Source organism: Rhinoderma darwinii, chromosome 1, assembly GCF_050947455.1.
Source record: "Rhinoderma darwinii isolate aRhiDar2 chromosome 1, aRhiDar2.hap1, whole genome shotgun sequence".
Classification (NCBI taxonomy): domain Eukaryota; kingdom Metazoa; phylum Chordata; class Amphibia; order Anura; family Rhinodermatidae; genus Rhinoderma; species Rhinoderma darwinii.
Window position 1 is genome coordinate 329890058 of NC_134687.1, and position 26976 is coordinate 329917033.

The window sequence follows — 26976 nt, forward strand, 5'->3', positions numbered from 1 at the left end:
TTCATTTTCACGGCCTGGTTCTTATAATTCCTGCAAAAACCCTGTGCGGTCAAAATGCTCACTATACCCCAAGATAATTTCCTCAAGGGGTGTAGTTTCAGAAATGGGGTCAATTGTGGGGGTTTTCACAGTTTTGGTCCCTCGGGGGCTTTGCAAATGCGACATGGCCTCCGCAAACCATTCCTGCTAAATTTGAGCTCCAAAAGCCAAATGGCGCTCTTTCGCTTTTAAGCCCTGCTGTGTATCCAAACAGCCATTTATGACCACGTGTGGGGTATTGTTTTACTCGGGAGAAGTTGCTTTACAAAGTTTGTGGTGCTTTTTTTTTTGCACTCAGGAAAAGCATGTTGTTAAGAGAGATGCCTTTCTTTTTTTTTCTAAAGTCCATAACAGTGAGGCCCCATGCACGCGACCGTGATATATGGTCCGCATGTCGGCTGCATGTCCCGGCCCGAACACAGTGCAGGGAGCCGGGCTCCTAGAATCATACTTATCTATGACGCTATGTGTCACTGCCTCTCCGCGGAACTACTGTCCCGCACTGTAATCATGTATCAGCACGGGACAGTATTCCCGCGGGGAGGCAGTGACACCTAGCACCATAGATAAGTATGATGCTAGGAGCCCGGCTTCCTGCACTTTTGTTCAGGCTGGGACATGTGGCCGACATGCGGACCGTATATCACGGACCGAACACGGTCATGTACATGGGGCCTTATTCTAGGATAGATATGTTTATTGTCAATGGGGATTTATTGCTTAGATCTAACTCCGCCACAATGAAAACTATTACATAGTCAGACCATGCCACAATCACACTGCAACTTGAGGAACAACACAACTGTCTGAATACATATCTTTGGAGATGTAATCCCTACCTTATATCTCATACACTTTATAGAGATACCATTAAAAGAGATCTTAGGGAATTTTTTACTCTAAATGCTCCATTGGTTTCCGACCCCAACATATTATGGAATGCCCACAAGGCTTTCATTAGAGGGACCTTCATAAAGATTGGTTGCAGGGACAAAAAATAACTAAATTGATTTTATCCCTTACAGAGAACATACGAAGATTAGAACTTGTTAATAAGACTGAACAAACACCGGATCAGACTAAACAACTTGTCCATCTTAGACAGCAACTGCTAGCTTGCTTATTCCAAAATTATGAAAAGAAACTGAGAAAAACTAAATTCCATTATTATTCCCAAAATAACAAAGCTGGGATACTACTTGCCTCACGTTTTAAACTCCAACATGCAGAATCCAAAATCCCATTTTTGTTAGATGCCGGGACTAATGAAAAATTGTATAATCCCAGAGACATTGCTAACAAATTCCGTGACTATTACTCGTCGCTTTACAACTTAAAAGATGATCCCTTCACCCCTCCAATAACAGAACAAGACATTCAGTCATTTACACAATCCTTGAGCTTACCTAAATTGACATTGGAACAGATATCATCCCTTAACTCTCCAATTACAGATGTGGAAATTTCAAACATTATAAAAGGACTCCCTTTAGGTAAATCACATGGCCCTGATGGCTTAACGAATGAATACTATAGAACGTTTTAACATATTTTTGTAGAATACCCACGTCAAACTTACCATGATGCAATGACGACAGGTAAACTTCCTAAAGAAAACCAATCAGCTTAAATAGTTACTCTCCCTACACTGGGAAAAAGCCCAGATGTTCCTCAAAACTTTCGCCCTATTTCTCTACTTAATATGGACCTGAAAATTTACGCTAAGCTCTTAGTTTCCAGACTAGCCCCACTCTTACCCAGCCTTATTAAGGAAGACCAAGTTGGGTTTATAAAAGGTCGACAAGCCATGGATAATACTAGAAGAGTACTGAATATTATGCATTATATATCCTCTCACAACATACCTGCAACACTACTTTCGCTCTACGCTGAAAAGGCTTTTGACCGCATTAATTGGACGTACGCCTTTTCTATGTTAAGAATAATGTTTTTTTCAGGACACATACTCACAGCTATTCAAGCACTACTGTATACTCGAATCCTTCAGCTCGCGTGTCCACTAATGCGTCCCTGTTAGACGAATTTGTTATCACAAACGGTACTCGACAGGGGTGCCCATTATCTCCCTTAATTTTTGTTCTATCTATAGAACCACTCGCACAAGCTCTACGAGAAGATATTTATGTACAGGGAATAAGGATTAGTGATCGTACACATACTGTCTCCCTATATGCAGATGATGTGATACCTAACTTGGGGAACCCTGAGCTATCATTAGATACGACTTTGATATTATTAAAAGATTCAGTGCTATTTCATGTTACAAACTTAACACACAGAAATCACAGAAACTCCCAACGAATATATCCCATAATCAACTTTATTCATGAATCGTAAATATCCTCTGGATTGGCAGGTGGAAGGTATACAATACCTAGGTCTCACTTTGACTAGCACACGTAAGCAACTGTATAAACGTAACTATGAACCACTTCTAGCTGATATTTCTACTGAAAATCAGAGGCTCACTAAATATGGAATTGAGAGGATAGCAGCTTTTAAAATGCTCTTACCACCAAAACTTCTCTAAATTGTTTAGAAACCCACCATGTAGACGTACCGAAATCTTTCTGGCTGCACGCAAGATCATCTCCACATTGATATGGGCTAACCGCAAACCACATATTTTATATAAGCTACTCACTAAAGCTAAAAAGAAAGGTGGCTTGGGGATACCGGATATGTTTGACTGTTTTGTAGCATGTCAGGTCTCGCAAGTGAGACACTAGTGGTTATTGAACCTTCATAAACATTGGGTACATATTGAAAATACTCTGGCTTCCCCGACCAATTTGAAAACCTTAGTGGTAGCCCCTCTTTGGAATATTAAGGTGCCATCTCAAATCTCTCCTATATCACAAGCCTCATTAACCAGCTGGATGCATTTTCATAATAACTTGGATATATCTCTAGGCATGCCAACTACTCAAATCCTGTTGGATCTGTTACAATGAGCTATAACAAACCTGAATGTTGCAGTATGGGTGCATAAAGTTGTCCTTTCATTGGCAGACTTATATGTTAATGCATCACTCATGTTATTCGCAGACCTCTCCAAGCGATTCTCGCTCCCTCAAAGTGATTTCTACAAGTTTTTGCAGATTCTACACTTTCTATCGAATACTGATATTGCACTTATCAAATGCAATTTCTCTATATTTACCATCTTTAATAAGGGCACTAAAGGCCTTAACCCCTTAATGACCAGGCCATTTTGCACGTTAATGACCAAGGATTATTTTTTGTTTTTTCACGGTCGCATTCCAAGAGTCGACATAGCCATATAAGGGCTTGTTTTTTGCGGGACGAGTTGTATTTTGTAATTGCACCATTTTTAGATGCTTATAATATATCGGTTAACTTTTATTAACTTTATTTTAGGAGAGAATTGAAAATAAGCAGCTATTCCAGCATTGATTTTCACGTTATAAATTTACGCTGTTTACTATGCAGCGTAAATAACATGTTAACTTTATTCTATGGGTTGGCACGAATACGGGGATATCAAATATGTAAATGTTTTATATGTTTTCCTACGTTTGCACAATAAAAACCCTTTTAGAAAAAAATTACTTGTATTTGCATCGCCGCATTCCAAGAGACGTCATTTTTTTATTTTTCCCTCAATGTGGCCGTATGTGGGCTTGATTTTTTGTGGGCCAATGTGTAGTTTTCATTAGTACTATTTTGGGGTACATAGGACTTATAGATAAACTTTTATTTCATTTTTTTATGGGGGGAATGGGAGAAAAGACGCTGTTCATCCGGCGGTTTAATTAATGTGTTCAATTTATTGCTCAAGTTGTTACGATCGCGGGGATACCATATATGTTTATGTGTTATTTGTTTTGACACTTTTACTAAATAAAACCACTTTTTGGGCAAAAAAAGTAGTTTTATTTGATTTTGACTGTACTTTTTTTTTTTCTCACAAACTTTATTTAACTGCTTTGCATTTTTTTTTTTAGTCCCACCAGGGAACTTCACTATGCGATCTGCTGATCACATATATAATGCTTTGGTATACTTAGTATACCAAAGCATTATTGCCTGTCAGTGTAAAACTGACAGGCAATCTATTAGGCTATGCCTCCGGCTTGGCCTGACAGGCATTTGCTGAAGACAGACCTGGGGGTCTTTGTTTGGTCCCCGGCTGCCATGCAAACCCGACGTCGCCCCGCAATTTCTTTGCGGGGGCGCCGATGGGGTGACAGAGGGAGCTCCCTCCCTCTGTCAAACACATTAGATGTCTCTGTCGCTATTAACAGCGGTATTTAATGGGTTAAACTGCCGGAATCGGAGCGCGCTTAGATTCCGGCAGTTGCAGCAGGAGCCAGGCTGTGTATAACAGCCGTGCTCCTGCCGCTGATCACGTGGGTACACTGGCAGTATCCGCGCGATCACAGGTTGGATATATCCGTCCTCCTGCGCGAACTAGCAACTGCAGAGGACGGATATATCCGTCCTTCGACGTTAACAGGTTAAGCCTATTTATGAATTACTGAACAATCATAGTCGTTATGATAAACGTATCGTTTTAGATTATGGGAAAAAGAACTGGCAACCTACTTTACTGATGCTGAATGGACAAAAGCACTTAGAATGATTAATGCTTTCCTTAACCCCTTCCCGCCGTAGCCATTTTTCAGATTTTCACTTTTGTTTTTTCCTCCCCACCTTCCAAAAGCCATAACTCTTTTATTTTTCCATCAATATTGCCGTATGAGGGCTTATTTTTTGCGGGACGAGTTGTAGATTTGCACAGCACCATTTTTTGTACCATATAATGTAGTGGGAAATGAGAAAAAAATATATATGTGGGGTGGAATAGGAAAAAACAGCGATTCCTCAACTTTTGGGTGGTTTTGTTTTTACGGCGTTAACCATACGGTAAAGATGGTACATTAACTTTATTCTGAGGTTCAATACAATTACAGCGATACCAAATTTATATAGTTTTCTTTATGTTTACTACTTTTACTAGGAAAAAACAGATTGTTAAAAGTAAAATTTGAGTTTTGTCGCCAAATTCTGAGAGCCATAACTCTTTTATTTTTCTGTCGATTTAGCGGTGTGAGGGCTTATTTTTTGCGGGGCGAGCTGTAGTTTATATTGGTACCATGTTGGGGTACATTAGACTTTTTGATCACTTTTTATTTCATTTTTTGTAGGAGATGAAGGGACCAAAAAACAGCAATTCTGATGTTTTTAATGTTTTATTTTTTACGGCGTTCACCGTGCAAACTAAATAATGATATATTGTAATAGTTCAGACTTTTTTACGGATGTATTGTTACCAGTTATGTTAGTTTTTATATTTTTTTACACTGTGCTTGAGGGAAAATGGGAAAAGTTTTTTTTTTAATTTGTTAAAAAAAACTTTATTTACTGTTTTTTACTTGTCCTCCTAGGGGACTTTAACCAGCGATCGTTAGATCGCTTGCACGATATACTGCAATACTAATGTATTGCAGTATATCGTGATTCTGACAGTCTCCTATGAAGCCCTGCTGGAGGAGTACAAAGATGGTGGACCTGGGGGACTTCGTCGGGCCCCCAGGCTGTCGTGCCAACCAATGGCTCCCCCCGATCTCGCCGCGGGGGGGGCAGTTGGGATATTACAGTGGGTCGCCCCCCTGTTCTATAGTCATTTAAATTCCGCGATCGCTATTGAACGCACCATTTAACGTGTTAAACAAGCGGGATTGTGCTCGAACGGGATCCCGCTCGTTACCACACAGCCGACACACTTGCTCTATAGAGCGGGCCCGTGAGCCCGCTCCATATTCCCCCACCCGGCGTGCGCCGCATATATATGGCGGATGTCGGGAAGGGGTTAAATGTAGTTCACACTTCGAGGCTGCTATGAAAATTGTGTTACGTTGGTATTTTACACCAGATCGTCTACATTATATGTATCCAGGTACTCTACCTACTTGTTGAAGGAATAGTGGATGTAGAGGTACCTTATTCCATATTTTATGGCGGTGCCCTAGTTTAACACCCTTTTGGAACTCTATCTTCCACTTCCAATCTGATGTACTGAACTTCCAGATTACTGCTACTCCTCAACTGTCCTTACTGTTTATAGGTATCCAATTAATTCCAATGCAACACAAAATCTTAACTTGCAAAATACTTTTAATTGCCAAATTACTTATAAAAAGACATTGGAAGTGCCCGAATGTCCCGTCCATTACGGAGGTCACATCTACGATTAATATCACCTATCTTTATGAAAAGATTATTGCATACATTAATAACACATAATTCCTTCTCTTGTATTTGAAGCGCTTGGATGCAAAATTCGAACTATACTACGTCATATCCACAATGATTTATTCTATGTTGTTTATGTTTACCTTTACAACTACTGCTGGCAATACACTTTACTATCATCCAATTGCTATTGGATTGTTTCTATGTATTGCCAAAATTCTTACTAAAGAAATATTGAAACAAAAAATTAAATACACTAATAGAATGTTAATAAACATAAAAGGGTAACCTAACTAATTAAGGGGCATTGGTATAGGGAAAGGAAAAGAGTTCTAGGACAGAGTTGTGGTAATTAGGAAGTTCACACACACACACACACACACACACACACACATAGCCTATAATTTTCCAGTCCCACTTCCAAAATACTGTCTTAGCCAATCAGCACTGTCTTTTGACAATTTGCAGACAATGTTGCAGAGGAGAACATCTTCCTGTAGGTGGCATTATTTAAGCCAGGGCTGTGCTTTCTCCAAAGGTCAAACAGACTTGCAAGACAGGTCACATATATCCTTGACTCCCACAGGTCTGGGAGAACCATTAATCACATGTCCACAGGTGTTCCCTCCGGTGTTCTCCACAGGTAAGCCCATGCAGCTCTCCCAGATTTTTACTAGTAGATGATGAGGATAGTGATTTGCATTAACGGTGACCCTTGATTTCCTAAATAGAATATCAGTGTTCATTATTTATTCAGCATATAAGGGTTGTCTACACAACCTATCTACAGAAACAAATCTTTCATCGCCCTAAACACTGGTCAAAGTTTAAGGCACGGACCAAGAGGAAGAAGAGATGCTTAGGCATTTATAGCTAAATACTCCTGTTACTGTAGAAGCCATTGCCTGAGACCACTAGTCTGTAAAATGTTGGGTTTTCAACAGTGTTGAAGGCTTTTTAGTGAACGTTTGTATCTTGCAGAAAGCATATGACAGGACATTAGCAGATTAAAAGAGCAATAGCTTAAGACCAAGCTTACCCTTCAGTCTGCAAGGTAACCTTATTATGTTTAATATCATAAAAATAGATGCTGTAAAACACACATACTTAAATATGGTCATTGTCTTCGCTAATGTGTATTAAATGCATCATTGCATTAAAAGGAACATCGTCTATGAATGATTTGTCTGCACAGAAATTTACTGAAAAAATCTAATGCCAACATTATGTAGCTGATTTTAATGAGTGACTGAAGAGTTTAAGCAGTTAGAGGTACTGTTGCCAGAAGTACATAATATCTCCACATAATACAGCGTGATCAGAGGATACTTTACTTGATTACTGCAAGCTTGTGGAAGGAGGGCCAGATGGTGCTTTTTCATGCCAGAATTACTTAGAAAACTCTGCACACTGCTTAATTGGTTCCTACATAGTGGACTATACTGAGAGTTAGCATGCTAAATATATTAAGACTATCTGCACTAGCTTTAATTAGCACATTTTATTGCACAGTATTTTATTGTTAATAATGAGCTTATTAAAGCACATATTGCTTTAGATTTTAGCTTGCAACTATTTTAAATACAGTTTGAATGTTCAATGTAGAGCAGACCTATTTAAAGATAAAAATGCAATATATAGAGATCTTTTTATAAATAGAAAAAACTGCTATACTCTCACTGTTTAGTTGAAGTCCACAACATTTACATTAATTTAGTAGGGCACATCGGTTTTTCTTTTTTTTCTCTATTTGAGATCCATCTTAACTTTGGTTTAAAGGAAAGAAGGTATTGGTGCTATTGTTTTATTTAAAAATATTTTTAAAATAAATTAAAAAAATGTTCTTGTATCTCTGGAATGTTCTTGTATCTCTGCAATATCGAAGCATTATTTTTATGGTTGTCCTCTACCTGTCAGCTAATAAAGCAGCCACTGTAAATTTTCTTGACAAAGGGATTATCTCTTTCCTCGGGGAAGATATGGCAGGCAATATATTTCCCAAGCGGCGGCCACTGCAAAAAAAAATGAAGTTTTACATGGCAACCACTCAGCCAAATATAGAATACATGGACATTTTGCCAGTCTGAGAGTTGCTGTTTGAGGTACTGTATTATATCCACATGCCCCAATAGGACATATGAACAGGGGTTGTCCTAATGGGACTATCCCTTTAATGACATGCATCAAAATAAATGTGAAATTGGCCTAAAAGAGTATTTTAAGTATGACTTATACATTTACAAATGTATAAGTAATGGAAAGGACAAAGAAATTGTTTACTTTATTGACTACCATTAATTTAATTGTTTTAAAACTGAAAACAATTTAACTACCTTAATGCTTCCTAAAAAAAGCTTGCAAAAAGCAGATTTGGAGAGTTCCGTTATATTTTTAAGGTATTGTTTTTCCCCATAAAGCCTTTGGATTGCCAAATATTTTTTTCTTAATTTGGTAGAGAATATCTAGGGAATATCAATAGGAAGCATTTGTAGAAGATATAAGAATTTAGGTAGTATAATCCTTTTAATTAGAGCCTCACCATGAAGTTTGTGAGTCTTTTCAATGCCTCATATGCTGCAGTCGCGATTTGAGGGGGTTAATCAACCAGGAACAGCGCAATCGCTGCTCCCGGCTGTTAGTCCCGGGGTGTCCACTGTAAAATACACCCGACACCCGCAGCATATGGAGCGCGCTCTAAGCATCACCCCCCGCACCCAGACGTAATAGTATGTCTGGGTGCGCAAAGGGGTTAAGTCTTTTTCAATTTTGAGGGCTAAAGGGAACTTGTGAAATTGTTCTAATTTTTTTTTATTACATCTGTCAGAACTTTAATCTTTTTTTATCTCTCTTTTTTTCCTAGCTCCCAATTTGATTAATATACCTCTTATAACCGCTTTATGCGCTTCCCATTCATTTGGACTACAAATTTATTCTTTGTTGTTACCTTTAATGAATGTAAATCTATATATGTGATGCTATATGTATTGTGTCCTCTTCTTTTTTTAGTAACGTTTCATTCAATTTCCAGTTATATCAAGATTTTATCTTTTGCGTAACCTTGAGTAAAACCAAAGTGGTACATGGTCTAAGTAAAGTATTACATTGTAAGTAGCTGAGATTATGGATCCAATTAGTGCATGTGGGAAAATGTAGTACATTTTTGAGGTTTTTTTATGAACTGCAGAAAAGAAAGATTATTCTTTATCTGTCGGGTGAGTAACTCTCCATGCATCCGAAAGTTGCAGGTCTGTTAATAGCTCTTTGCCGTTTTTAAATTTCTTATGTGGGATCGCTGAATGTCTGTAGATGTACCTAGTGAGGATTGGAGGGAAATATTAAAGTCGCCTCCCAGGATCAGATTTCCTTCATAGAAGCTTTTAAGTTTTTCCAGAGAGTCTTTAAGGAAGGGTGAATCATAACTATCTTTAATCACCTGATTTGGGGAAGGAAGAGAGTTCGGATTAAGCTAGACTACTTAAGTCCTTCAAGAGAACAAGGAGGACTAGCATTTCCAGATATTAGAGTATATTACTTAGCAGCACAATTACAATACATACAAGAATGGGATAAGGCCGAGTTCTTACAATGGTTGATCACTAACATTAAAGGCCGCTTTTCAGATATTTATGAGGTGTTAGAATCTGGTCAATTAAAATCTGCAGTTATGGAAAACGTGTTGACAGCACAACTCCTGCATGAATGCTGGAACAGTTTAAGAAATATGACTGGTCGAAATGTTTTTTTATCCTTTTCCCCGTTATGGCACAATCTTAATATAGAAGAATGTAAGGCTATCCCAGAGTTACCATTGTTAAAACTTAGAGGGATTAGATATGTACTAGATATAATGAAAGAAGGAAAAATCAAAACATGGGAAAAATTATCAGTTGATTTTGACTTGACGGAGAAGGAAACATTCTCCTATATTCAATTAAAGCACGCATTTGATAAATTTAAAGATAGCAATCCTCTCAATAAAGACCATATGGATGACTTTTACAAAAAACTGAGAAAATACAAGTGTGAAAAAAAACCTCTCTCCAGGTTGTATAAATCCCTGATGGAAATAAAGTCAAGGAAAATAAAATTTAATTGTGTTATAAAATGGGAGAAGGAATTGAATAACGATTGTGTTCTTGATTGGAACATAATATTTCAAAATATTTCTAAAGTATCGATAAGCATGAACCATCAGCTTATTCAGTTCAATTTGATACATAGGCTTTACTATACGCCAGCCCTTTTGAGTAAGTTCTCTATTAATAAAGCTTCTAACTGCCACAGATGTGGTGCAGCGGAAGCAAACTATTTGCACATGTTATGGAATTGTATTAAGATTGCCGATTACTGGGATAGAATTTTTAAAAACATTTTGGAAAAAATAGATCCAGATATAGTGTTTCAACCTCAACTGGTATTGCTGGGGGATGATTCCAAATTAAATATTTCTAAGGAAAAAAAATGTGCATTAATAAAACTATTATTTATCGCAAAATTACTAATAGTTAGAAAGTGGATATCTAGCTCCCCACCGGAGTTTAATGCTAATGTGAAAATTATAATGAAATATGAGAAAATCTATAATCAAGGCAAACACTGTAAAACCTATTGGGGGGAGTGGTAAGAATTTTTGTTCTTTTTTTTTTTCTTTTACCAAGATCGTTCTTGAGAGGGTGGGGGCGGGAGTAGGGGGAAAATGTAAAAATATGTGTATAATTGTATTTTCTTTATTCCTTGCTTGTATGGAATTTTATATTGTATTGAATTGTATTGAATAAAACAAATGTAAATGAAAAAAAAAAAAAAAGGAAGGGTGAATAAATTGTGATAGAATAATCCTTTGAAAAAAATATATCTGCTTTCAGGGTCATGATCTCTTTGAATTTACTATTATGTAATTTTGTTTATGGGACATTAACCCTTTCATGACCAAGGGTCTCTGATACCCCTGTGCACAGGTCAAATTTACTATTTCCTTTTTTTTTAAAATAAATTCTTTTATTTATCAATTTTACAAACAAACATGTCACGATAAATGTCAAAAATACACAACCATATGGTACTTCGGCACGCAGGCCGGTATATGTGGTCATCCTGTAAGGTAAATGTACAGACAGGGTATCGCCAGGCAATAATCGGGGCTAATCCCTTGCATCCTGAGCCTGCAGACATGCATCAAGGCCCACAGCGAAACATAACTTAAAAGAAAGTTTGAAAAAGGAAATGAGAAAAAAGGAACGACAGAAGGGGGAAAGGAAGGGACGAGTTCCTTTGTTAAGTGTCATGGCTGAAGAGCACATCAAGAGGCTACGATATTCCTGAATTCCACAGATGATTGGAACCTGACCCAGTGATACCAAGTCTTGATGAACTTGGCGTGAGTACCTCTCATAGATGCCGTGAGATCCTCCATCCTCATGATCTCCTGTATCTTATCGAACCACATGCTGAGCGATGGCGCAGCCGATTGTCTCCACAGCGCTGGTATGCAGGCCCTGGCAGCGCTCACCAGATGGCGGACCACTGAGCGACGATACGAGTACAGCGGAACCTCGCACAGATTGAGCAAGAAGAAGGCCGGTGTGCACGGGAGCGGGAAGTCAGTGAATTTGGAGGTGATACGCCACACTTCTGACCAAAATGCCGTCAGCCGCGGGCACTCCCAGAAGACATGTAGTATCGTTCCCACCTGGTCACCACATCTCCAGCACAGCGGTGAGACCGCCGGAATCATAGCATGTAATCTGGAAGGCACCCTATATCAGCACGTTAAAATTTTAAAACCCGCTTCCTGATACCTGCTGGCCATGGACGATTTGTGTGTCGTTGTGTATATCCTATCTATTTGTTCTGCCGAAAACGTGATTCCCAGGTCCCTTTCCCACCGTAGCAAATATGTGGGCGTGGAGAGGGTAGATGGGGAGATCAGTAGGGAGTATAGTTTGGATAGTGTGTGACGCATCGAGCCAGTGCCCAAGCAGAGGAGTTCAAACTGAGTTTTAACCCGAGCATGTTCCGCAGGGTTGGGCAAGGACACCAGGAAGTGTCTCAGCTGAGTGACCTGCCAGGGAGTGAGGGGGAGAGGGTCTGTCAAAGACAACAATTGCGGGCCAGTCATCCAAGACTCCCTGTGCAGGTAATGAGAAGCGGGGCCCCTGCCTGCCTGCAACCAGCTCCGAAATGGACCCCCCTCCCGCCCTGGAGGGAACGCCGGGTTGCCCAGGACTGGAAACATGGGGGGCGGGGAAGGGGAGATCTCTGTCCGGGGGAAGACCTTCGACGCAACTGCCAGTGAGGGCCCTATCGTCGGGTGAGTCCTTGCTGGTAGGGGGGTATCCCTGCCCAGCCAAGGTAGGGCCTGCAAGGGGACCGCCATAGAAGACTGTTCCATTGACACCTCTGTGTGGCGGAACCAATCCAAGATGCGCGCCAAGTGCGAGGCCTGATGGTAAGATATGAAGTCAGGGAGCCCCACGCCCCCTTCACTCTTAGAGCGAAAAAGCGTGGAGCAGGCTATACGGGCCGGTTTCCCCACCCAAATGAAGCGGTTGAATAAGGACAACAGTATCCGTGGGAGAATGTTCATTTTGAAGATTGCACATCTGCCGAACCACGTGAAGGTACCCTTCGTCCAGGAATCCAAATCGCCCTTTACCCGCTGAAGTAGAGGAGGATAGTTGACTGCATAAAGGCGAGAAAGATCCCTGGAGAGCTGGACCCCCAAGTATTGAAGCGAGTCTCTGGCCCACTTAAAGGAGAAGGACCCGACAGGTCGTCCACTAGGGACTGCGGCAGTGAAATATTAAGAGCCTTGGACTTCTGATAGTTAATTTTGAAATTTGACAATTTCGAGTATCTACTCATCTCCGCCATGAGATTGGGCAAGGAGATCCTGGGTGCCGTGAGGAAGAACAGAAGGTCGTCCGCATATGCAGCCACCTTATGGGATCTTCCTCCCACTGATACACCCGCTATGTCTGGGTTTGAGCGCACCCGACAAAGGAAGGGCTCCAGGCACAAAATAAAAATGAAGGGCGACAGGGGGCATCCCTGCCGCGTACCATTGGAGATGGAGAGCGGGGAAGATAAGGTACCGTTAACCTTAACCCAAGCTGAAGGAGATGAGTAGAGGATCAAAATCCATTGCATCATGTGGGAGCCCAGCACGATGTGCCGCAAGGTGGTCGACATTAAGTCCCAGTCTACCCTGTCAAAGGCCTTCTCCGCGTCCGTGGACAGCAGTAGCTTGGGCAGAGACGAGGCAGGCGCGTGATAAATCAGATTAATTGCCCTAGTGGTATTATCCCTAGCTTCCCTAAGGGGCATGAAGCCCACCTGGTCGTAGTGGATCAAACTGTGGAGGAGGGGTGTGAGCCTATGGGCCAAGATTTTCGCAAACAGCTTGAGGTCTACATTAAGCAGTGAAATGGGGCGGTAGTTTTGGCAGCTGGTGGGGTCCTTACCTTCCTTGGGTATAACTGTAATGTATAGGCCTGCAGGAAATTAGGCGTGAGAAGATCTGAACAGACTTTGTAATACTGAATAGGGAGCCCCAAATTTACTATTTCTGATATGCACTTCTTTAAACTATAATATCTTTGCAACCACTTTGAATATCACAACTATTTTAAAAAGACTTATGAGGCTTTCATTTTCTAGATTAGTTTAATAAATTCTATTTTTATTATGAGCGGACAAATAACCCAAATAATTTTTCTTTACATATATTTACCTATGTTTATATATATATATATATATATATATATATATATATATATATATAGGTACACAAAAAATGTCAACTGCACAGTCCAGGTCTCACAGTGAGGGTGCAAGCCCGCCAGGGATACGGCCACAGTCTCCCAAGGTATATATTTTTCAAAAAACAGGCAGCACTCAAAAAGTTGTAGCAAAATTAGAAAAGGTGCTTTATTCCATAAATCCTGGATTGATGGAATAAAGCACCTTTTCTAATTTTGCTACAACTTTTTGAGTGCTGCCTGTTTTTTGAAAAAAATAAATAAAAATAAAAATAAAATATATATATATATATATATATATATATATATACATACACACATACTGTTTCAGCTATGTAACAATTAGTCTGCTCTTTCCTGAATTGGTGTGAGGGAAGAGTGAAGAGGGTTACGACTTCGGAGCTGCTGGAACATTTTGTTGAGCAAACAAACTTTTCTATGATCACCATGATTAAGACAGTCATGGTGATCGTCGGCTCTTTATCTGCCCAGATAACGAGCACACTGGCTCCGTTATCTCTGGGTAGTGGCCGAGGACCGAGGGAGAAGGAGGAAGAGAAAAGTGCAGCACCGCTTCAGTGTGAGCAGCGCTGTACTTCTAAGCTTAGTTTCATAAAAAAAAAACAGGTTTGGCACTTGCAGAGAGAGCTGACACATAGATTAGTGCAGAGCTGCTCTCACTGAAGCAGCTCTGCACTCATTAAACCCTGATGCATGCTGCCAACGTTTTTTATACGTGACAACTGCACGGGGCATTGGCAGTTGAAACGTATATAGCTGTATGGCAGTCGTGAAGGGGTTAATACCTTTTACATTATATGACGCAACCTTCAGATCAGCCATTATTAATAATATATTTAGTTTTAATCTGTGGAGGAAACAAAGTTTAGAAACAATACGTAGTAACAAAACAAAGTAATTGAACAACTCACCCAGACCAACATCAAGGAATTGTGGAGACTGCCAGACGGATGAACCTGGCTGGTGTAGGGCAATTCCAATAGAGAAATAGTTGAATCCCGCATTTGAAAAATAAAATTTCAAATTTTATTTAAACATATTGAAAGTCAGAAGCGGGGAATTCCCAATTCTTACATGTTTAGAGCGTAATAAATGCATGAATAAAACCGCATGATGTGAATGTCACAAAAAGTGTTTTACTGTGAAAAGTTATTATAGAAAAAGAGGCATCAGGAAGCGAATATTTGGTAAACATCTTGTATGACACTATATTGTTTTTTTCTCATTTGATGTGCAATTTTTCGATTCAAATTTCATGAATGTCTTTGTATGATATGCATTGGTACACCTACTAAGTGCGTTAGTTTGCTCCTGGTTTGATTGTATTATCTGTCAGCAGACAGGGTTCCCTTCAAACTGATACGACTAAGAGTGTTTTAGCGAACGAACCCCCCCCCCCCCCCCGCTTCTGACTTTTAATATGCTTCAATGAAATCTGAAGTTTTATTTTTCAAGTGCTGGATTCAACTATTTGTCTTTTGAAACAATACAATGTTCATCTTGCGTATGTCCGGTGAGGGTCAACCCCTTAATGACAAGCCTGTTTTGGACCTTAATGACCAGGCCATTTTTTACGTTTTTCCATCGTCGCATTCCAAGAGCTATAACGTTTTTATTTTTGCGTCAACATAGCTGTATAAGGTCTTGTTTTTTGCGGGACAAGTTGTACTTTTCAATAGCACCATTTTGGGGGACATATTATTTATTGATTAACTTTTATTAACTTTTATTTGGGGGGAAATAGAAAAAAACCTGAAATTTCGCCACACTTTTTCGCGTCTTAAATCTACGCGTTTACCGTGTGATATAAATAACACAATAAATTTATTCAGCGGGTTGTTACGATTGCAACGATACCAAATTTGTATAGTTTTTGATATGTTTTACTACTTTTACACAGTAAAAACACTTTTTTTTCAAAATTATTAGTTTTTGTGTCTCCATATTTGAAGAGCCGTAACGTTTTTATTTTTTCGCCGATGCGGTTGTATGAGGGCTTTTTTTTTGCGGGAAGACTTGTAGTTTTTATTGGTAGCATTTTGGAGTAGATGCGACTTTTTGATCACTTTTTATCACATTTTTTTAAAGTCAGTATTCACAGAAAACAGAAATTTTTCCATAGTTTTTTATAAAAAAATTTACGGCGTTCACCGTGCGGGTTAAATAATGTAATCGATTTATAGTCGGGGTCGTTACGGACGCGGCAATAACATATATGTGTAACTTTTTAACTTTATTTTATTTTTTTAATAGTAAAGCATTTTGTAAGGGGTAAAGCTGGGTTTTTCATTTTTTTTTTTTTACATTTTTTAATTAACTTTATTAAACTTTTTTTTCACTTTTTTACTAGTCCCATTAGGGGACTATAATATGCGATTCTGCGATCGCATTTATAATACACTGCAGTACTTTTGTATTGCAGTGTATTACTGCCTGCGGCATGATCTAGCAGGCATTCACTCCAGGCAGACCTGGGGGCCTTTATTAGATCCCCGGCTGCCATTGGAGACACAGACACTCGGCGATCGTATCGCCGGGTGTCGGTGGGGGAGAGAGGGAGCTCCCTCCCTCTCTCCAAAACCACTCAGATGCGGTGCTCGCTATTGCCCACCGCATCTGAGGGGTTAAACGGGTGAGATCGATACTAATATCGATCTCACCCGGCAGAGCAGGGACGCTCCCAGCCCTCAGCTGCCTCTAGCAGCTGAGAGCAGGGAGATTTGACAGCTCCCTGCTCTGTAAACTTATTCCGATGCCGCGACGTAAAAAGTCTATGGCATCGGAATAAGGCCCGTTAGTGACCGACGTAGAAACACGATGGGCCGGTCACTAACGGGTTAAACAAGCAAGAAAACATTAGGTATTTATTCTGCTAGTCAAGGGAAGATATGTCCACCATTGACTAGAATATCTAGCATAGATATGTTGGAGAGGACGAGGACCTGCAAGAACTGACTGTATATAATAGCTTACAACATTTATCAAGGTCCTCCCAGTGAAATATGTGAAGAAAAAAAAGAGATATAGGGGGAAAGTTAGCAAAGTTTTCTGGTGTAGACATGTTCCAAACTGCCAAAAAGTTGTGACTTTTTTGTGGCTTTACCTGTTCTCGCCACTTAAAGTAGGTGGGGCTTCCCACAGCCAGATGCATTTACTATAATTTACGCCATACAGCAACAGAAATTATTGCAAATGTCTACGCCAGCTCTTGGCTGGCGTAGATTTCATTCAGAGTTACACAGACAAGATGCAACAAATTTATTAAGAGGCGTGTATCTCTTAATAAAAAACAAGATAGCGCAAAATGGGAAAAATTATTAGGACTGGGGCAGTCTTAATACATCTCCCCTATAGTATACAGAACAGGCATAAACAGTATTCCAATGAGTTCTCTAATAATATGAAACATTGACAGAACGTCAAAGGACATGTCTCCCTTGTTACTTTGTGACAAGCAAAATTGGGGAGTATGTCTTTAGGGAATGGAGTCTTTAACTGGTTGAGGACCCCCCACTGTATATTTATGGCTTTTGGTCCTGGTCCTTAAAGCCCGCGACATAATGTATCAGCGTGGGCTTAGGCTGGCTGTCCGAAGTGATTAGGCAGCTGAATGTCAGATCAGCTGGAGTAGACAGAATTGTTTTCACTTATATTGTCTTCCCTGTTCTCACATTCATAGCTGCATCTATTGGTCCAGTGATCATGTCACATGATCGTCAGGATGCTGTTAGTGGGAGGCTGCTGTTGGGTCTAACTATACCCAGCACAGCCCTAATAGTGACAATAGTGCAGCTTCAGCTAAAGTGGAAAAGTTGAGTGTCCTCTCTGACATTTGATGGACAAACCATAATAATAAAAAATAAAAGTAAAAGAAAAGCAAACATAAATTAAATACAAATTTCACATAAAATATATGCCCCCCCAAAAAATGCCCCCCCCCCCACCAATCATTATCATTACACTAGCCCTGACCTAATTCCCCTAAAATAGACATAGTAAATAATAAAATTTTATGGTAGGCAATGATAATCACAAATAAAAAGTATTTTTTATCGTACTACTATATTATTACCAAAACAAAATGGGCTAAAAAGTAATAAAGCTTTTTTTGTTTAAAACTAAAATTGTGTATAAAAATGATAAGAAAAGAAACATGCTTTGTTTATAAAAAATAGTTGCATAAATCATGTCACTAGCACAAAAAATGTAAAAGTTATAGCCGTTTAACTAACGCATGATAAAAATTGCTAAACTGTGTCTGGCCCTGAAAATTCTAAATAGTCTGGTCCTGAACTGTTGAAAATATATTTTCATCCGATTTCTTTTTTTTAAGTCTTCCCAGGCCCTGTGTCAGCTTTCCTATTTTTTATATTTTTTTTCCGGGGTAGGTTTCACATTTTTTCTGTTTTGGGTACTGGAGGTAGATTCAGTTGTTCTTCTATTGATAGCCAAACTGGAAATTGTACATGGCAGAGGTAAAGCTTATTCAGTACGAATGGTATATCTTCCGGTGTTTTGACTATATCTACTTATGGGATGTTCTTTTCTCTGAGAGCTCTTGTAGGGGGTCGTATATGTCTACTGCGGTCAATAGTTAGTCTTTAAAGATCTTGGTAAATTTGAATCTCATTGCCATTGTATTTAATTTTCTTTGCGTATTTTGCTTTTTGTAATATCTCTTCTTTTATTCTGAAACTTTGTAGACAGCATGATATGTCTCTCAGTATCTCAGGGCCCACTGATTTTGGTTTATACACCCTTAATGACCAACCTATTTTAAACCTTAATGACCAAGCTATTTTTTAAATTTTTCCATCGTCGCATTCCATGAGCTCTAACTTTTTTATTTTTGTGTTGACCTGTGTTTTTTGCGGGACAAGTTGTATTTTTTAATAGCACAGTTTTGGGGTACATATAGTCTATTGATTAACTTTTTTTGGGGGGGGAAACAGAAAAAAAATGACATTTTGCCACACTTTTTTGCATCACGACAGGCAGACCTAGGGGCCTTTATTAGGCCCCTGGCTTCCATAGATGACATGACACCCGGCGATCTTATTGCCCAGTTGCCGAATCGATGAGAGAGGGAGCTCTCTCCCTCTCTCCAAAACCACGCAGAAGCAGCGCTCGCTATTGAGCGCCGCATCTGAGGGGTTAAACCGGTGAGATCGATACTGATATTGATCTCACCCGTTCGAGCAGGGGTGCCCCTAGCCCTCAGCTACCACTGGTAGCTGAGAGCAGGGAGATTTAACGGCTCCCTGCTCTGTTTATTTATTCTGATGCAGGCCCATTAGTGGCCACCGTGAAAAGGTGTATTGGCGGTCACCAATGAGATCACCCTAATTGCTCTCTCTATACCAACATTATTTGTTTCATCTTTGCTTAGAAGTTCATTGAACTATGAATTTCTTTGTCACAGACAGAGACAGATTCCAGTACTCCTCCTAATCCCAGATTATTTATTTGGGACATGTTCTCAAGGTCTTGTAATTTTGTGTTTGTCAATCACTACTTTTGAGATTTTTTCAGAGTGTTGAATTACTTTTGTGTGCATGTATCTTCAACAGAGTGTACTTTCTCAAAGCCCTTTTTCATGTAATTTTTTTAGCCTGGTTCTTTGAATAGGTTTCTCAGACACTCTGTTGTAGGCAAAGCTTTTATATAATCTTTGATATCGGTCACCTTCTGCCTCGCTGTCTGACAAGTTAGCTGAGGAAAGTTTTCAGTTTATTTATCATGATGCGTGGCTTCTTTCATTTTGGCTCCTTGAGACTCATCAAAAGATAGCTTACTCTTGTTGATTCTCTATTGGTGTTGTTGTTTTTGCTAATTTTGTTGTTGGATGTTTTTTACGGCTTCCCTGTTGTTCTCCCATTTCTAGTATAACAACTTTAGGAGGTAGTTAGGATGTGTTAAAACATTTGAGAGAAAAGTTCTTGTGTCATTTTCTGTTATATCTTGTGTAGACTGCTATTGTGACTGCAGTACTTGAAAATTTTGAACAGTGTTTAGGGTGGTCAGGAAAGTTTAGAATTACCCCATTTCTGTTGTAGCGTGAGGTGCGGGGATTAGAAAATGAAAGCAGGCCAGATTATGGGTGTTGGAAATGGGCACAGAGCCTGTTGCATTACAGTACTAAGGTACAATCAGCTTCAGGAAATTACGTGGATTGTGGGCACGAAGATAGGGAAGTGGCTTCTATGCAATGACCTGCAAACTGGGCCCTGAGGCTGTGATGGCTTCCTGCAGTTCCTGTTCCTAGAGGAAAAGTATGCTGCTCCTGCTAGCAGGTCCAGAGAGATGATAGCTGGTGCGATGTGGCTGCACCTATGTACCGGCCACACCTTTAGACCATGGCTTCCAATCTTGATGTAGGCCGCACATTTAAATTGTGTCTAATCTACCCAGTATAGGCTTAAATTGATGGCCAGTGACCACTGTATACAAGTTTGACCTTGAACGGTCACCTGGATATAGAAGGAGAATGGAATGCCGCAAATTAGATTTTGATGAACGGATCTCCGTATCTGAGCGCACTTCTGGCACCGCCTCCAGGTCACGCCCCAGATTTGGAGCGTTCTAAAGATTATAGGGCATTATGCAAATGGCAGAGGTCATTATGGTGTTTGCCTGTGTGTCGGATTATGGTGGTTTTATATGGCAACATCTTCCCTAGAAGCAATGCTTCACCAATCACCATGAGCATTCTAATAACTTGTATTGCTATCGTACAGATGACTAGCAGTATTTATTAACTAAGAGAACCTTCCCTTTTTGAACTGCCCTAAGGATAAATTATTTAAAGTCACTTATTTTACTAAGAATTTGTCAAAATTACCATTAATCTGTAAATAAGTAAGAAACAGAAATATTATTATAGTTTTACGTAACCCGTTAGTGACCGGCCCATCGTGTTTCTACGTCGGTCACTAACGGGCCTTATTCCGATGCCATAGACTTTTTACGTCGCGGCATCGGAATAAGTAAACAGAGCAGGGAGCTGTCAAATCTCCCTGCTCTCAGCTGCTAGAGGCAGCTGAGGGCTGGGAGCGTCCCTGCTCTGCCGTGTGAGATCGATATTAGTATCGATCTCACACGTTTAACCCCTCAGATGCGGTGCTCAATAGCGAGCACCGCATCTGAGTGGTTTTGGAGAGAGGGAGGGAGCTCCCTCTATCTCCCACCGACACCCGGCGATACGATCGCCGAGTGTCTGTGTCTCTAATGGCAGCCGGGGGTCTAATAAAGGCCCCCAGGTCTGCCTGGAGTGAATGCCTGCTAGATCATGCCGCAGGCATGACCTAGCAGATGCCTGTCCGTGTTAAACGGACAGGCAGTAATACACTGCAATACAGAAGTATTGCAGTGTATTATAATAGCGATCACAGAATCGCATATTATAGTCCCCTAATGGGACTAGTAAAAAAGTGAAAAAAAAGTTGAATAAAGTTAATTTAAAAAAAAATGAAAAACCCAGCTTTTCCCCTTACAAACTGCTTTACTATTAAAAAAACAAAATAAAGTTAAAAAGTTACACATATTTAGTATCGCCGCGTCCGTAACGACCCCGACTATAAATCTATTACATTATTTAACCCGCACGGTGAACGCTGTAATTTTTTTTAATAAAAAACTATGGAAAAATTGCTGTTTTTTGTGAATACTGACTTTAAAAAAATGGGATAAAAAGTGATCAAAAAGTCGCATCTACTCCAAAATGTTACCAATAAAAACTACAAGTCGTCCCGCAAAAAAAAAGCCCTCACACAACCGCATCGGCGAAAAAATAAAAACGTTACGGCTCTTCAAATATGGAGACACAAAAACAAATAATTTAGAAAAAAAAGCGTTTTTACTGTGTAAAAGTAGTAAAACATACAAAAACTATACAAATTTGGTATCGTTGCAATAGTAACAACCCGCTGAATAAAGTTATTGTGTTATTTATACCACACGATAAACTACATAGATTTAGGACGCAAAAAAGCGTGGCGAAATTTCAGATTTTTTTCTATTCCCCCCCAAAAAAAAGTTAATAAAAGTTAATCAATAAATAATATGTCCCCCAAAATGGCGCTATTAAAAAATACAACTCCTCCCGCAAAAAAACAAGACCTTATACAGCTATGTCGACGCAAAAATAAAAACGTTATAGCTATTGGAATGCGACGATTGAAAAACTTAAAAAATAGCTTTGTCATTAAGGTCCAAAATAGGCTGGTCATTAAGGGGTTAAATAAAATAAATAAATAGCTCTCTCAGCTGTGATGACATCATCAAAATGTAACTGCTAAGTGTTTTCATTAAAGCAAAAGCTTTATTCTGTTCGTTATAGGCATATTACATTGAGAAACATTACAATGGTGGTGAAGCCCGGTTACCAGATGGTAGATTGCAGTCCTTCTTGATTCTTTGTTCATTCCATGGAGAATATATTTTCTTAGGCAGTGTTGGAACTCTTGTAAACACTGAATTTTATTTATTTATTTCTTGTTTTTATAATGGAGGACCCGCACAAGAAATTATAGATCATACATAACAAGGTAATACTGTCAGTCACTGGAACACAGGGGTACAAGAAGCAGGAAAATAGTATGATTGACAGTGCTAAAGCTTGTTCATGTAAGGGGGCAAGAATGGGATGGGGTTAATTTGCTAGTGAAGGATCTCAGTTGAGTTTCTTTTGTGACAAACCCATAGACTGGCTATATTTTTGTCACCTATGAATATCAAGTTAGAACAGTATTACCAAAAGGTAAGTATCAACAAAAATATTTAAATATGTAAATTGATATCACTTAATCTTTTTTTTCCTGTGTGTTAACAGTGCCATTAATAGTTAATTGGTAAGCCAATAGAAAAAGAAAGAGGGAAAAAAGAGGTAAACTGTTTTATACTAATAACACTATGATTTAAAATTGTATGTATTATATAAAAAAAAAAAATCCATATAATCTTAATTCTCAAAATATCTACATGCTATGCACAGGAATGCATGCTAATACCATAGAGGTCTTAAACAAAATCATTTTATTCCCCTTCTTTCTGTGTGCTTCCTTTCTTCCTCACATCTATGGTGTAGCTCATGTATTATAGTTTCAATACAGTAACAGTTGGCGCTGATAATTAGCATTCGAGTCATGCGGAGAAATTAATTAATACTTTAAAGGTTCCCACTGTAGCATTTAAAATCTTGCTGTGGCGTAACATAATAATCATTGTGTGAGTTTGTGCAATAACAATTATTTCTACTGTATAGGGTTATACGGCAGTAAGACCATTTAGTTACTTAATGATTAGCTCATAAATAGGCAAAATTATATTTTTCCCTCTGTATTACAGCGAGATACTGTAGTCATGTATTATTTTTATTAAAAAAAATTTTTTTATCTTGAAAGTATTTTGATTTGTATTACAAATATATAGTAAATAGGATATATAAAAGTCACAGCAATTTGTAACTTTTTGGTTTCAAGTGCAATTAAACACATAGGAAATTGGAAAAGCTTAGGTCGAGGTGACTCTATTGCTCGTTTTTCAAAACAGTATGTGGACCTTCACTGTCCCGTTTCTCTGCCTAATTTGATTCTATCAAAAAGCTTTCTTCCCCACAAGTATTACTGGACGACATAACCATTATGCCCAAACTGGTCAAGGACTTTCCAGTGGTAGTATCCACAGACGAGTCTCTCGAACTAATTTATATTAAAGGGGTATTCCCATATTAGACATTTATGATATACCCACAGGACATGGCATATACTTTAAGAAAATATATTAACTTTTTTTTCCCCATGATTCAGTATCCACAAAAATACAGAAATACCAGAAGCTTTGGGAAAGGTAAAAAATTAGATTGGCTCCAGGAGACAGCTAGTATTTTTATTTTATTTCCAATATTATGGAAAGTCCATGATTATGGTATCAGACTGGTCCCACAAATCACAGAAAAAAATTGAATAGAAAATCCACTGTGCATAAGCTCTTCAAGTACATGAACAAAAACAGTGTCAGTTTCCTATCTCTTATCTCAAGAACTCAATTCCTGAATATCTCCAGTGATCCGCTTAAAAACCTCTTAGGCTTTTCCTACATTTCGTGTCCATGTACATTGCGTAGTGGCATCAGTGGGCTTTGCGTGTGGCATGCGTTTTCCATGTCCAAGCAAGAACTTTATTATTTTTTAAAAATAATAATTTCTCTGCTTTTCAATGTATTTGATTCATGACAAACAGAGAACACACAGATGTCGCCCGTGTGCTGTCCGTGGTTTTCATGCACCCATAGACTTCAGTTGGCGACTAGGTGCGTGAAAAAGCACCAATATAGGACATGCAGTGAGTTTCACGCAACGGACAATTGCTGAGTGAAAAACAATGCATATGTGAGTGGGGCATTAAATTGCATAGGTCCGTGTGCTGTGAACGATTTCAATGCACAGCAGACGGACGAGTATTACTCTTGTCTGAATGAGTCCTTACAGACACATACAGACACACACTCAGCTCTGCTGCACACACACACACACACACACACACACACATACACACACACACACACACACACACACACACACACACACACACTCAGCACTGCTACATACAGACACACACTCAGCTCTACTGCACACACACACACACATACACTGGCGTAGCTATAGGGGTCGCAGCGGTCGCAATTGCGACCGGGCCCCGAAGCCAGGGGGGCCCACGGCCCCCCGCACCACATCAATAAAAAGTTACTATAGTAACTCGGGCCGCGGGCCCCTGTTACTATAGTAACATACTTTACTTACCTTCCTGGTTCCGGATGGCAGCGGAGGTCCTGACGTCAGGCGCTGTGCGCAGCGCATGACGTCACAGCGCTATGCGCCGCGCACAGCATCGAGACGACAGAACTCCCGCCGCGGCCGAAGAGGAAGGTAAGGTTAGCCCTGACTGGCGGGGACCGACTCCCGGGACCCGCCAATCAGCTGTTTTGAAGGGGCCGCAGAACTCGTACGAGAGCTGCTCCCCTTCATTCCTGTCACTTCATTCCGGTCACACTGTCAATCCGTGTCGGCGATTCACAGTGTGAGCAAGTAGTGAAATGAAGGGGAAGCAGCTCTCGTACGAGTGCTGTGGCCCCTTCAAAACAGCTGATTTGCGGGTCCCGGGCGACACATCAGCTATTGATGGCCTATCCTGTGGATAGGCCATCAATGTTTAGGGACTGCACAACCCCTAAGCCTACGATGTATCAGGCTTAGGGGGCCCATGAGACAGGATCACAGATTGTGTGATCCTGTCTGCTGGGCCCTGTATCCAAGCCAATCACATGGTAGGCTTAGATACATGGCCCATGTGTGATCCTGTCTGCTGGGCCCTGTATCTAAGCCAATCACATGGTAGGCTTAGATACATGGCCCATGTGTGATCCTGTCTGCTGGGCCCTGTATCTAAGCCTACCACACTGTAGATTTAGATACAGGGCCCCAGCACACAGTAATCTTATACTGTATAAGATTACTGTCTGCTGGACCCTGTATCTAAGCCTACGTTGTGGTAGGCTTAGATACAGGGTCTCACAGACAGTATCACACATGGGCCCTGTATCTAAGCCTAACACATGTGTTACTAATCATTTTTTGTGTGTTTTCTTACAGGTTCGGTCGTTGGACTACGTCGGATTCCAGGACTACTTCGATGACAGCTTTTTTTTAATTATCAATAAAATGGTTAATGAGGGTTGTATGTTTTTTTTTTTATTTCAATAAAATATTTTTTCTATGTCTTTGTGTTTTTTTTTTTAAACTATATTACTACCGCCTTAGTAATGGCCGCCGGCTGATTTACGACGTCCATTGCTAAGGCGGGGCTTAGTGTTAGCCGATGCAGAGGCGAACACTAACCCCCTTTATTACCCCGGTACCCACCGCCACCAGGGGTGCTGGGAAGAGCCGGGTACGATCCAGTACCTGACCATCTGTAGTGATGGTCGGCCACTGGGGTGGCCGCAGGCTGGTATTATCAGGAGGGGAAAGGCCAAAAACAGTGGCCCTTCCTACCCTGGTGATGCTAGGCTGCTGCTGCTTTATTGTATCTGGCTGGTTATGAAAAATGGGGGGGACCCCACGTCATTTAAAAAAAAAGAAAAAAAATTGGAAAGAACGATGTGGGGTCCCTCCCAATTTTCATAACCAGCCAGATGCAACACAGCAGCAGCAGGCAGCATTACCAGGGTGGGAAGGGACACTGTTTTTGGCCTTCCCCAGCCTAATACTACCAGCCTACGGCCACCCTGGTGCCTGCCCGTCACTACAGATGGTCGGGTACTGGTTCGTACCCGGCTCTTCCCAGTACCCCTGGTGGCGGTGGGTACTGGGGTAATAATGGGGGTTAGTGTTAGCCTTTGCACCGGCTAATATTAAGCCTCGCCTTAGTAATGGAGGTTGTCAATTAGCCAGCGGCCATTACTAAGGCGGTGATAATAAAGTTTAAAAAGATACAAGCACATAGAAAAAATATTTTATTGAAATAAAAAAACACAACCCTCATTAACCATTTTATTGAGAATAAAAAAAACGCCATCATAGAAGTCCTTGTATCCGAAGTCCAACAACCGAACCTGTCAAAAAACACAAACACACAAAAAGAATCAGTAACACATAAAGAAGCAAAATTATTATTCTTACCTATCCTGGGTCCAGCGCTGGAGCCGCAATGTCAGCGAGCTGGGCCCTATATCTAATCCAATCATGTGTGATACTGTCTGCTGAGCTGTGTATCTAATCCAATCATGTGTGATACTCTCTGCTGAGCTGTGTATCTAATCCAATCATGTGTGATACTGTCTGCTGGGCCCTGTATCTAATCGTATCTTGTGTGATACAGTCTGCTGAGCTGTGTATCTAATCCTATCATGTGTGATACTG